Source organism: Triticum dicoccoides, chromosome 6A, assembly GCF_002162155.2.
Source record: "Triticum dicoccoides isolate Atlit2015 ecotype Zavitan chromosome 6A, WEW_v2.0, whole genome shotgun sequence".
Taxonomy (NCBI): Eukaryota; Viridiplantae; Streptophyta; class Magnoliopsida; order Poales; family Poaceae; genus Triticum; species Triticum dicoccoides.
In genome coordinates, this window is record NC_041390.1 from 14,435,406 (window position 1) to 14,449,421 (window position 14,016).

Below are 14,016 nucleotides of genomic sequence, written 5' to 3' on the forward strand. Positions count from 1 at the left end.
GGATATTTCCTTTTCAAACAAGAGTTGTAAGTTGGAGCAAAGCATTCAGAGGAGGTAGCTTCACCACACCGAACTCTCCTTATCAGCAGAAGCTACATCTTGGCTGAACACGTTTTGCTTCCTTGTTGACAAAGTGTGGTTGCAACTTGGACACCAACTTTGACTGACACAATTATGTGGAGAATGGTCATTGACTTGGTCCTCCTGGACAACAACACTATGAGCAGAGTAAATTGCATAAAACCACCACTTTGAGGGCTAGATTTGTGAAAATCACTAGGATACAGATTCGCTGCAGACAGCACCACGTCTAGCATAATTCTTTTGCAAAAACCACTGATCGGCGGATCGGGCCGTGTTAACTGAGTTTATGACAGCTGGGGCCCGTTTTTCGCTTACGTGGCACTCCAGGCCGTCCCGACAGCCGGCAGACGGCGTTAGATGGCGCGTTAGGTCTCGTCTTTAGTCATCCCCGCATCCATCTCTATTCCCCCATTCTTCTTCCCCCTCCCCCTCGCTCCCGCCGCCGTCGCCCCCTCCCCCTCACTCCCGCCGCCGCCGCCCCCTCCCCCTCGCTCCCGCCGCCGTCGCCCTCTCCCCCTCGCTCCCGCCGCCGTCGCCCCCTTGCCCATCGCTCCCGCCGCCGTCGCCCCCTTGCCCCTCGCACTGCAGAGATGCGTAGCCCGGTGAAAGGTGGAGTTGCTGGTGGCGGCGCTCCGCCCGGCAGCGGAGGAGGACCTGCAGTGGATCCAGGCGAGCTTTGTGGGAGCTCGAACCCTAGCAAGCCGACGGAGGAATCAGAGGAGGAGGACCCGCAGTATTCGATGGAATACCGGGCGGCGAGAGCATTCGTCGCGGCGGTGAAGGCCAATCCGACGGGAAGCCAACACATCGGGTCATCCTACGGCGGCCTATAGTGAGATCCACTTTTCTTTGCTCTTCCCCTTCCCGTTCTCCATTCAATGAGTACTCCCCTTCAATTGCGTTGCTAGTGTACTCTAGGGTTAGGGTCCATATTGCTCTATCCTATCAGATGGAGTAGAGTAGATGATGTGGATTTGTTGTCATGTGCTCTAGTGTTGACATAATTTAGATTAGTTCAGATTCTATGATTTGTTTGTCCTGTGCCCTAGGGTTGACATTTTTAGATTAGTTGACAAATAAGCTGATTTAGTTGATTTTATAAACGAGTAGAAAGGTTATCCTGGTATAGTATATGAAAGTGCGTTATATCGACTAGAGGGGGGGTGAATAGGCGATTTTTATGGAAGTCTTCAAAATGTGGAAGTTTCGAAGACAAACGATAGAAATAAACCTATTACCATGCAGCGGAAGGTAGACTACACTAGGCAAACCATAGTCAAGTATTCAATGAAGTGAAAGCACAATGACTAATAGCAGCTAGGTAGTAAGGATCAGGTAGGAAGACAGAACAAGCAGTTACTCAGTGAAGACAAAAGATAGTGCAATCATACGATGACTTCACAAGGACCAACAGTAAGTAAAGGGAAGGGAAGGATGAAACCAGTGACTCGTTGAAGACAATGATTTGTTGGACCAGTTCCAGTTGCCGTGACAACTGTACGTCTGGTTAGGGCGGCTAAACCTGAGGACACACAGTCCCGGCCATCCAGTCCTGAACACGCAGCTCAGGACACCCAGTCATCACCGTATTCCCCTTGAGCTAAGGTCACACAGATCTCGCCCAACCACTCTGGTAAGTCTTCAAGATAGACTCCCAAACCTTCACAGACTTCATTCACCGGCGATCCACAATGACTCTTGGATGCTTAGAACCTGACGCCTAACCGGCTGGAGGATTCACAGTCCTCAAGTGTAATAAGTCTTCAGATCACACAGACGGGAAGACTTAAGTGATGCCTAACACTCTTTGGCTCTGGGTGGTTAGGGCTTTATCCTCGCAAGGAATTCTCTCTCAAAGGCTTCGAGGTGGGTTGCTCTCACACGACAAAAGCCGTACTTTAACTCTGAGCAGCCAACCGTTTATGGTTGTAGGGGGTGGGCTATTTATAGCCACTAGGCAACCCGACCTGATTTGTCCGAAATGACCCCTGGGTCACTAAGGAAATGACACATGTTCCAACGGTCAGATTTCAAACACACACGGCAACTTTACTTGGGTTACAAGCAAAGCTAACTTGTCTGACTCTGGACAAGATTCGCTCTCGTAGTCTTCACTCGAAGACATAGGTTTTGGTTAAGCATCACTTCAGTCATTCTGACTGGTTCTCTTGGACCCCACTTAACAGTACGGTGGTTCCTATGATTCAATAAAGAAGAAAAAGAACTACCAAAGATCTGAGTCTTCGAGCTCCATAGGCTTCATGCGATGTCTTCTCTTGTCATAGTCTTCAATGTGAATATCTTCACATACCACCTTTGACATCAATGTCTTCATACATTTTACAGGTCATCTCTGGTAGGAAAACCGAATCAATGAGGGAGTTCTACCTGTGTTCTCCTACAATTCTCACAAACACATTAGTCCCTCAACTAGGTTTGTCGTCAATACTCCAAAACCAACTAGGGGTGGCACTAGATGCACTTACAATCTCCCCCCTTTTTGGTGATTGATGACAAACTAGTTGAAGTTTTCAACGGGAATATAATATGTGAAATTGTAAAGGATAAGGAATTGTCTTCATAAGTTGCAAGGGCTCCCCCTGAAGATGTGCATATAAGTAATTTGCTTTTGGAATGCAAATGCACATGGCAGGTTGTACTCATGGAGATCCTCTTCAACTTATGATGACAATTCATTATGCATGTGAAGGTATGTGAAGATAATGACATGCATAATGGAAAATGGACGTCTGCAAAATGATCTAAGTGCGGAATTTATCGTCGCACATGCGGAATTTATCATCGCATCATAAAGTAGCAAATAAGTAGCAGACGACCATCGAGTTTAGGTGTTACAACTCAAAAAACCAAATTTATCAAAACGAGAGTTGTAAACACTAGGGAAAATATAAAGCAACCGCCCATATGGACCCGCTTGAAGACTATCAAACTCATATGCTTCTCCCCCTTTTGTCAGCAAGGACCAAAAAGGTTTGAAGACATAGAGCATCTACTCGTTCCCATGAAGAGTAGGTGAAGCAGCAGGGTCATCGGTGGTGTTCGGCGGTGCAGAAGAACTTGGAGCAGTGTCGAAGCGTGCTGAAGGAGGGGGCGGTGAAGTAGCATCGTCTTCGTCCTCGATCACTCTGGCATTCACAGTTGCCGCAGAGGAAGAGAACTCAGAGTCTTCAAGAGATGGAGTTCGTCGCAGCACTGCCCTTCGAGGAGGTGTGGAGTCAAACTTGAAGCGTTCAGAGAAGTCATCCTCGTGAAGATCATCTTCAGAGCACATAAGCGTCAGCCCTTTCCATGTGCGTCGAGGGGTTTCATGGGCAACAAAGGCATTCTTGGTGGCAAGATTGCGAATGCGGTTAACATCCACCAAGAGGCTTTGCATTTGGCGCTTCAGTCAGTCATGATGCCTATCCTGTTTCTGATGAAGAGCCACCAGAAGCTCTCGGTCATTGAGAACACGAGATCGCTTCTTGGGTCGTTGGGCAATAGTGCTTTCGGTGGCTTCAGTAAGGGCACGATGAGGTGCACGTGTAGTTCCAACCAGAGGATAAACACGAGTGACTGCTTCAACTCCTTCAATGTTCTGAGAGAAACTTTGATGCTCCGCATTCTGAAGACTAAGAGGCTCCTTGGCAGGCTCAGGATAAATGGCTTCAACGGATATATCCACATCAGGCAGAAAGATCCGATGATTGCGAGCAGATGGCTGATATGAGATAGCGGAGTGGAGTTTATCAGCCGCATTATCCATGGAGCGTAGAACTTCAAGCCAAAAAGATCAGAGCCTGATGCAGCAAGTTGGCGGATGAAGAAGTCCTGTGCATTGAATCATTTGCCATAAAGAATATAGAAGACCAAAGTCTTCATTGCACCTTCCAGCTTGGCATGTGGAGAATGTCCTTTGATGGGCCAGAGAGTTCGCCTTATGATGTGATAAAGAGTCCTTGGCAGATACTCAAGGTCTTCAAGAAAGAACTCCTTAGGATATGCAACATCTTGTGGCAAGGGCTTCATCATACTGAGCATCTGACTCATGTTTGGTTCAGGCTTCTGAAAGATGATCTCCATAGCTTCACTGTGAAGCTGACAGCCAAGTTCATAGAGATCGCCAGGAGTGGGCAGACCAGTGAGCTCAATGATATCAAAGGCTTTGGCTTCGTGATGAACATTTCCTGTCATCCACTCCAGGACCCAAGTCCTCGGATCTCTGTTGTACCCACGGATGTGAAGTGTGGCATAGAATTGGAGCAGCAACTCTTCATTCCAGTGCTCTTGGTCGGTGACAAACGGCAACAATCCAACCTCTTTGAAGCAATCCAGAGCTTCTTCGAGACAGGGCAGACCAGCTATTGCTTCGGTGTCAAGACGCTTATGTGGGAAGATGCGACCTTGATTGTACAGAATGCATGAGTAATAGCTTCACTGCGGATAGCTCCAAAACCGATCAGAAGATATTCTTTCCCTTGAGTAGGGGTTCTTGGAGCTATTGAAGAAAGTGTTGTCTGCTTTGAAGCCGTTGACATTGAAGGATCCAGGTGCTGATGCAGGACCTGGAAACCTGGGCAACCTTGGAATTGGCTTCTGTACCTGAGGCCTATGCTCAACATGATAGTCAAACTGAGGACCAGCAGCAGGCGCAGGAACAGAAGCAGTAGCATCATTGGCTTCAGCCATGACAGCGTCAGTGGCTTCATTTGTTTTGGTGGTGGCAGCCTCAAGATTCTCAACCTCCACTTGATGAGCTGGAGGGTCGGTCACAGTCACGTTCTCCTCGAGAACAGCTTCTTGGTGAGACGGGGGTGTAGCAACTCTTGGGGTTTCTTCTTCATCGGCTGATGCAGCAGGAACGTCTTCAGCAACTTTTGCTTCAGACACGGAGACTGGAGGCCTTGGTCCTTTGCGAAGCCTGCGTAACGCTGGCGACGCCTGTGGAGTTGGAGTTGGCTGGGCCTCAAAGTCATCTTCCTCTTGTTCTTGTGGGTGATCAGCCCATGATGCATCCTAAGCAATTGGCGTCAGAGGACGACCAATGCTGATGAGTTCGCTGTGCGTAAGCACAGGCGATGATACCTGTTGGTGCTCGATCTGAGGAAGAAGTGCATCATCTTCAACATGGTCATGGTGACCAATGTCTTCAGCAGCGGTGGGATCAGCTACTGGAAAGTCTTCAGCTTCATGAGCCTCTGTGGAAGCAGGCTCATGGACAGTCAGTTGACACTCTTGATGTTCAGTGTCAGGGCGAACCATGGAGATGGGTTTAACAATTAAGGGCTCTGTGGGAGCAGCCCGTTCCTTCTTGGTCTTCCACTTCTTCTTGGAGAGAGCAGCATCAGAGGCTTCAGAATGTTTCCTCTTTCTGGCTTCAGCCTCAGCAGTCCTCGTCTTCTTCAGTTCTGAAGCGGTTGACCTGGCCTTTGGCTTCGAGCCAGTCATGCTAGTTGGGAAGACAATGGGATCTACTTCCTGCCTTGGTGCGTTGGGTTCGCCACAGTGGGCTTCTTCTGCTGCTTAGCAGCCATCCTGGGATCAATGCCCAGACGCCCAAGGGCCTTGCGCTTCTCAGCCTCGTTGTAGCCTTGCACACATTTGTCAGCCAGGCTCTTCATGCGCTCACGAGAACCCTGAGCTTCTGCACGTTTCTTGAGAAAGACTTCTTTGAGCTCGTGCAGCATAATCTTGAAGTTTTTCACCTCTTGCACGCTGAGCTTGGCCATATGCTTCTTGAACTAAGCTTTCTCAAAGTCAATCTTTTGCTTCAGTTCGATGATGCGCTGAGCTAGAGTTAGCTCTGAAGCAATGGTGCCATGGAAGGCAACACTGAGGCCAATTGGAAGTTGCAGATCTTCGAAGCTGAGGTTGGGCGTATCAAACCACTCATCAATGAAGTTGTGGATGATTGCCACGTCAAAGAGAGGCAGATCATTGAAGATTTCTGCTTCATCTTTGCTCTTGATCAGTTGCTCAAGAGCGTCATCTACAAGATCTTCATCACTGGACAGATCGATGGCATCGTTGCGCAGAATAGCAGCAGCTGGTAGTTCTTGGCCGGTGTGTGGCAGAGGCATCTTGACTTTCTGGGGCTTGGAGATGCGTGACAAATCTTCAGACTGCACACTGTCTTCAGGAGGTGCAGTAGCCAGTGGCTTCGCCCGTGAGATCTTTGGTGCAGAGGCAGGCTTTGAAGCTTTAGGCTGCTTTAGTTTCTTTGGCTTCAGTGCTGCAGGCGCTTCATCTGATTCAGCGTCATCTGTAGGCTCATTCACGGCTGTCCCTTGAACCACGATATGAGTGATGAGACCTTCCAAGTTGTAGAAGGGCCCAAGAAGATTGGGTTCAGCTTCGTGAGTTCCATCGGCACGGGGAGCAGACGGACCAGGGTTGAAGTCTAATCCCAAAGACTTCTTGTTCTGCTTCGCTGAGTTCTGGGCAAACTGGAAGTTGCGCTTGAACAGATTGTCATCACGACACCATAGCAGTGACGATGGGTCAGCATCTGCAGGCTGTGGTCCACGGACCATGCAGGGATAGAAGCCTTGTTCAATGGCTTCATCTCTGGACCTGGGTTGAAGATTTTTGTAGAGGATGTCTCCCCATGGTCGCTTGATGGCATTCTTTTCAGCATATTCCTTTGTCACAAATTTATACTTGAACCACTATTCTGCCCAATATCATCGAATCCATTGGATTCGTGTCTTGCGCTGATTGTAATCCTCTTCAGGATCTGTCTTGTACAGCTCTGAGAGGTCATCGGGCAAATCTCTTGGTGTTTCTCCTCGACGCTTTCTGCCACCCTTCCTTGCTGATTTCTCTGCAACCATGAACTTTAAGTTGAATAGCTTCAATATGTTCAGAGGCTTCAAAGGCTTTCACTTGCTGGACAAACAGGAACTGGCTTCGGGAGAATTTATGTGATACTATAAGAATTCTGCAAATGAATGCAGACTATGAGAACCAAGGGATTCTCCCATGGACATGTACCTGTGACAGCATTAAGGTGCGAGGGAAGGGGAAGAGGTCATATGCATTCTCAGAAGATTTTGAAGATAAATCAGTTTAGAAGACATTGACCTCATCGTGCGAAGACATTCACTCATAGATAAGGAGTTGGTTCCAGATTTGTATGAATCCACAGATTAGTACAAGTGAGGAATCTAACTACTTTGTGAAGCATAAGTGAATATACTAGGCATATTATGAGATGCAGTATGAAGTGGATCCAACATGTGTGAACAAAAACCACTTGTGGTAGAAAGTTACGAATCTATAGGATCAAAGGGGCCGTAAAAAGAAAGTTTTATTTACCACACGAAGAACTGCTAGACGAAGTGGAAGAGGAGGCCGAGCAGTCTGTTCGTCCGTGCCCTAACTTGGCGACGGAGGACACCTACGGCGACGGTGGAGAAGACGATGTCCGCGGTCGGCGTGAAGACGGCGTCGGAGAGGTTGCGGCAGCTAAGCGCTTCGTCGCCGGCGTCGTCAAGGGCTATCTGTGGCGCTAGGGTTCGTGCGAGAGTGGAAGAAGAGATAATGACTGTGGTGTGGCGCGTATTTATAGGGACAGGGGCGGCTCAGTGTTATTACACAGGTGCCCCTGGCGATTCACATCTGAGGAACACGTGGCCATCATGCACCATATCGGAGGTTGTTCCACGTCCCATGCACGCCTGGATTGTCGGGTGGTCGTTCCCACTTCTCCGGGTTTCAGGTGAAGGAATTTGCATTGAAAGCAGACTTAATGCTTGTCTCTGTATCTTCTGCTGACAAGGACGCAGAGAAGACATTTGACAGGTTCAAAAGAATGCATATGATTTGGAGAAATAGAGTTTGAGATAGAAAGCATAGAGAGGTTAGGGTTCGATCACATTCACTTAGTTCAAAAGATTCAACAAGAAGACATAGCTATAAGTGAATGCTGTAGAGGACAGAACACTAGTATATATATATAATTAACATAGTGAATATAATCATGAAGACATGTTGAGATTGAAGCCAAACCAAATGTGAAGACATAGCAAATGTAACGCCATGAGTGAAACACTTTAAACAAAACATTTGGTGGTGGCGTTACCCACCGTATAGGAAGTATTAGACCCAGACACGGCGCACAATTATCGTGGCGCTCTGAAGTCAAATTCCTCATTAATGTATTCACACTTAGAATGCATGTCTTCATTGATTGAAGATATAATTTACTTCGTGTGTTGCACATCTAAGTCATCAATATTCATAAGTGTTAGGATGTGTGCCTGATCACAGGACATTTGAGGATTCCAAGATATTTAGCTCACACCGTAACTTGCAAAATCTCTTCTCATCCAAGGGCTTGGTGAAGATATATGTCAATTGCTCTTCAGTGTTGACGTGTATGATATCAATATCTTCCTTCACAACATGATCTCTGAGAAAGTGATGACGAATCTCAATGTGCTTTGTCTTTGAGTATTGAACTGGGTTGTTGGCAATCTTGATGGCGCTTTCGTTGTCGCAGTAGAGTGGCACTTGCTTCAGATGAATCCCATAGTCTTTGAGTGTTTGCTTCATCCACAGAAGCTGAGCGCAGCAAGATCCAGCAGCAATGTATTCAGATTCAGCAGTGGAGAGAGATACACAGTTCTGCTTCTTTGAAGACCAACATACAAGTGATCGCCCAGAAAATGACATGTGCCTGATGTAGACTTGCGATCAACCTTGTCACTAGCATAATCAGCATCCGAGAATCCAGCTAGATCAAACTCTGAGCCCTTTGGATACCATAATCCTAGAGTTGGGGTGTAAGCCAAATATCGAAGAATTCGCTTCATAGCTAAGTGATGCGATTCCTTTGGTGCCGCTTGGAACCGAGCACACATGCAAATATTAAGCATAATATATGGCCTAGATGCACATAGATAAAGTAAAGAACCAATCATGGAGCGGTATACCTTTTGATCGAACTCTTTACCATTGTCGTCGGGACCTAGATGATGTTTGGCTAGCATTGGCATCGTGGAGCCTTTGCAATCTTGCATACCGAACTTCTTCAGGCAATCTTTGAGATACTTCTCTTGAGATATGAAGATGTCGTTGCGTTGCTGTCGTATTTGAAGACCGAGGAAGAACTTCAGCTCTCCCATCATGAACATCTGATATTGGTCTTGCATCATATATCCAAACTCTTCACTGTATTTCTGATTGGTGCAGCCGAAGATAATGTCATCCACATATATTTGGCACACAAACAGTTCCCCATCATATGTCTTCGTGAAGAGAGTGGGGTCATGGGAACCAGGTGTGAAGCCTTTGCTCTTCAGGAAGTATTTGAGTGTGTCATACCAAGCCCGAGGGGCTTGTTTGAGGCCATACAGTGCCTTGTTGAGTTTGTATACCATGTCAGGATGCTTTGGATCTTCAAAGCCAGGCGATTGTGCAACATACACTTCTTCTTCAATCTTGCCATTGAGAAAAGCGCTCTTCACATCCATTTGATATAGAAGTATGTTATGATGATTTGCATAGGCCAGCAGTATGCGTATGGCTTCAAGTCGAGCCACAGGAGCAAATGTTTCATCGAAGTCAATCCCTTCAACTTGAGTATATCCTTGAGCAATGAGACGAGCTTTGTTGCTGACAACTTGACCATGCTCATCTTGCTTGTTGCGGTATATCCATTTGGTGCCTATTATATTGTGCTTCCGAGGATCAGGACGCTTAACCAGTTCCCATACATTATTCAGCTCAATCTGTTGAAGCTCTTCTTGCATAGCTTGAATCCATTCAGGTTCTGTGAAGGCTTCTTCAACTTTCTTGGGTTCTGTTATTGAGACGAATGCGAAGTGCCCACAGAAATTTGCTAGCTGTGTTGCCCTTGAACGAGTGAGCGGACCGGGTGCATTGATGCTATCAATTATTCTCTCAATCTGCACTTCATTGGCAACACGAGGATGTACAGGGCGAAGATTTTGCTCTTGCTGATCATTGTCATTGTTAGAAGGATTATCTTCAGGCTGAGCATTGTCTTCAGGTTGATCGGGTGCGGAGATGATAAGTTCCTCTTCAGGTTGAGCTTCAGAGGGTATGATTTCTCCAGTTCCCATAAGTTTGATTGATTCACTGGATGGAACTTCATCTAGCACATTTGGCAGGTGCTCTCCTTGTGAACCGTTAGTCTCATCGAACCGCACATCCACTGTTTCAACCACTTTATAATGAAAGAGATTGAAGACTCTGCAGGAGTGCGAATCCTTTCCATATCCAAGCATAAAACCCTCATGTGCTTTTGGTGCAAATTTTGAAGTGTGATGTGGATCCTTGATCCAGCACCTGGCGCCAAATACTCTGAAGTAACTGACATTTGGCTTCTTGCCAGTAAGGAGCTCATAAGATGTCTTGTTCAGAAGCTTGTGAAGATAAACACGGTCGATTGTATGGCATGCAGTATCAATGGCTTCAGGACAGAATTTTCTTGGAGTCTTGTATTCATCTAGCATCGTTCGGGCCATCTCAATGAGTGTTCTGTTCTTGCGTTCGACGACGCCATTCTGCTATGGCGTGTACGGAGCTGAGAATTCATGTGTGATGCCCAAAGTATCAAGATATGTATCAAGGCTAGTGTTCTTGAATTCAGTGCCATTGTCACTTCTGATGTGCTTTATCTTGGCGCCATAGTTGTTCATTGCTCGATTGGCGAAGCGTCTAAAGACATCCTGCACTTCAGTCTTGTAGAGGATTATGTGCACCCAAGTATATCTGGAATAATCATCAACAATGACAAAGCCATAGAGACAAGCAGTAGTAGTAAGAGTTGAGTAATGAGTGGGACCGAAGAGATCCATGGGGAGCAGTTCGAAGGGTCGAGTTGTTGTCATGATTGTCTTCGAGGGATGCTTGGCCCTCGTCATCTTTCCTGCTTCACAGGCACCGCATAAGTGATCTTTCTTGAACTTGACGCCCTCGATGCCTATGACATGCTTCTTCTTTGCAAGGGTGTGGAGGTTCCTCATGCCAGCATGCCCTAGCCTCCGATGCTAAAGCCAGCATTCTGAAGCTTTTGCTGGAAGACATACGGCAAGTTGTGGTCCTGCTGAGAAATCTACCACGTACAACTCATCTTTCCGATACCCTTCAAACACTAGAGACTTGTCAGATTCCATTAGAACAAGGCAACGATATTTTCCAAACATCACGATCATGTTTAAATCACAAAGCATTGAGACAGAAATTAAGTTGAAACCAAGGGATTCAACAAGCATGACTTTATCCATGTGTTGATCCTTTGAGATTGCAACTCTACCTAGACCCAATACCTTACTTTTACCAATGTCAGCAAATGTGATGTGACTCTTGTCGGATGGACGTAAGGTTGAGTCCATAAGAAGGCTTCTCTTGCCAGTCATGTGATTGGTACACCCACTATCAATGATCCATTCTGAAGCATCTGGTGTCGTACCCTACAGTGCAGTTAGGGGGATAGGCTTCACGAAGAGAATTGTGAAGCAAAAACATTTGACGAACCATTGGCTTATGAAAGCTTAGATCAAGATTTGGACTGATAGGGCGAGTAGCAAGCGATTCAGGAACGAAGTACATAATAAGACCATTTGGGCATTTGATCTTGCGCCCTACAAGATGTTTAAGGTCCCCAGCAATAGTGTCAGACGATTTTGGTTTTCTGCTGGAGACCCGTCCCTGCAAAAGAGAGTTAAGCTTTCTTAGCCACCCACATCTTCAAGGGTGGCTTAGAAGCGATAAGTCTAACTGCAACATCTGAGAACTTTGGCTTTGGAGCCCTAGCAAAAAGTCTTGCAGGTGAACAATAGTACTCATAAGAATAAGCAGAATAGTTCTTGGTCTTATGAACATGGCGGTTTGATGAACCACGCTCATATTCATAGGCCTGAGTATGGCTTCCCTGCAAAACATTTGCATTAGTGCGACTCAGGTGAGTCCTCTGTCTGTATGAAGCCTTTGGACCGTATGAAGACTGTGGTCTGGGATTTGTCTTCTTCACCCGTGGTGTCATGATGACATTCACAGGAAGATTCTCCAAACACCTTTTCAGCACCCAGATCTTCTTCATAGGCGGTCCATTCCTGCAGTTAGTACTAATATACCTGGCAAACACTTCACCATTCTGATTCTTAAACAGTTTGTAGTTTGCATCAAAGGATTCATCAATAACAATGGGGTTAGCACAAGTGAAGCCAGATAGAGTGGATGGATCTGCTGAAGGTTCCTTTGCAGCAACCCATGTGGTTTTGGGGTACTGCTCAGGTTTCCAGTAAGAGCCATCAGCATTCATTTTCCTTTCGAACCCAACACCCTCTTTCCTAGGGTTTCGGTTTAGTATCTGCCTTATGAGGACATCACATAGTGTCTGATGCCCTTTGAGACTTTTGTGCATCCCTGTTTCAAGCAATGTCTTCAACCTAGCATTCTCATCAGCAATAGCAGTGGTATCCTCAGCAGAGGGGTTAGTTCCCACATCAACAGTTGAAGATATTGCAACAGTAACAGCAGTAGAACATTCAGCAACAGAAGTAGCATTATCACGCTCAATGCATTTAAGACATGGTAGTTCAAATCCTTCCTGAGCTGAACTGATCTGTTCGGCGCGAAGCGACTCGTTTTCTTTTTGAAGATCTTCATGAGCCGCTCTCAATTTCTCAAGATCTTGCTTCCTTTGAAGATAATCATAGGAAAGCCTTTCATGAGCTGTTGAGAGCGTTTCATGACTACTTTCAAGTTCCTCATACTTAACGTGAAGATCTTTTATGTCTTCAATTAAGGACTGAGATCGAGTCATTTCAGCGTCTAACAGATCATCGCTTTTGTCTAACAGTTTTTGAATGTGTTCCATGGTTTTCTATTGTTCAGTTGCAATTTTAGCAAGTGTTTTGTAGCTGGGTTTGGAACCACAATCAGAGTCATCGTCACTAGATGTTTGATAGTGAGTAGTGCGTGTGTTTACCTTGGCACCGCGTGCCATGAAGCAGTAGGTAGGAGCGGAGTAGTCCTTGTCATTTGCATCGGTGTCGGTGATGGAGTCATTGTCTTCAGTGTTGAAGATGGACTTGGCAACGTATGCTGTAGCCAGACTCGCAATGCCAGAATCGGACTCCTCCTCAGACTCCACCTCCGCCTCCTTAGAAGCGGACTCCTCCTCTGAATCCATTTCCTTGCCAACAAATGCACGTGCCTTGCCAGATGAGCTCTTCTTGTGTGATGAAGACTTGGAAGAAGACTTTGAGTATTTCTTCTTCTTCTTGTCGTTGGAGTCATACTCCTTGCTCTTCTTCTTGTTGTTGTTCTCATTGTCCCACTGCGGACACTCAGAGATGTAGTGGCCAGGTTTCTTGCACTTGTGGCATGATCTTTTCTTGTAGTCATGAGCAGAAGCTTCATCATTCCTTGAGCTTGATCGTGAAGACTTTCTGAAGCCTTTCTTCTTGGTGAATTTTTGGAACTTCTTCACAAGCATAGCAAGCTCCTTTCCAATGTCTTCAGGATCATCAGAACTGCTGTCAGATTCTTCTTCAGATGTGGAGACAGCTTTTGCCTTCAAGGCACGAGTTCGCCCATAGTTGGGACCGTAGATGTCTCTTTTCTCAGAAAGCTGAAACTCGTGTGTGTTGAGCCTCTCAAGTATGTCAGACGGATCGAGTGTCTTGAAGTCCGGACATTCTTGAATCATCAGGGCTAGGGTGTCAAACGAGTTGTCAAGTGATCTCAGGAGTGTCTTCATGACTTCATGCTTGGTGATCTCAGTGGCGCCGAGAGCTTGAAGCTCATTTGTGATGTCAGTGAGTCGATCAAACGTGAGCTGGACATTCTCATTGTCATTTCTCTTGAAGCGGTTGAAGAGGTTGCGAAGGACACCGATTCTCTGATCTCTCTGGGTTGATACGCCTTCGTTGATCTTGGAGAGCCAGTCCCAGACTA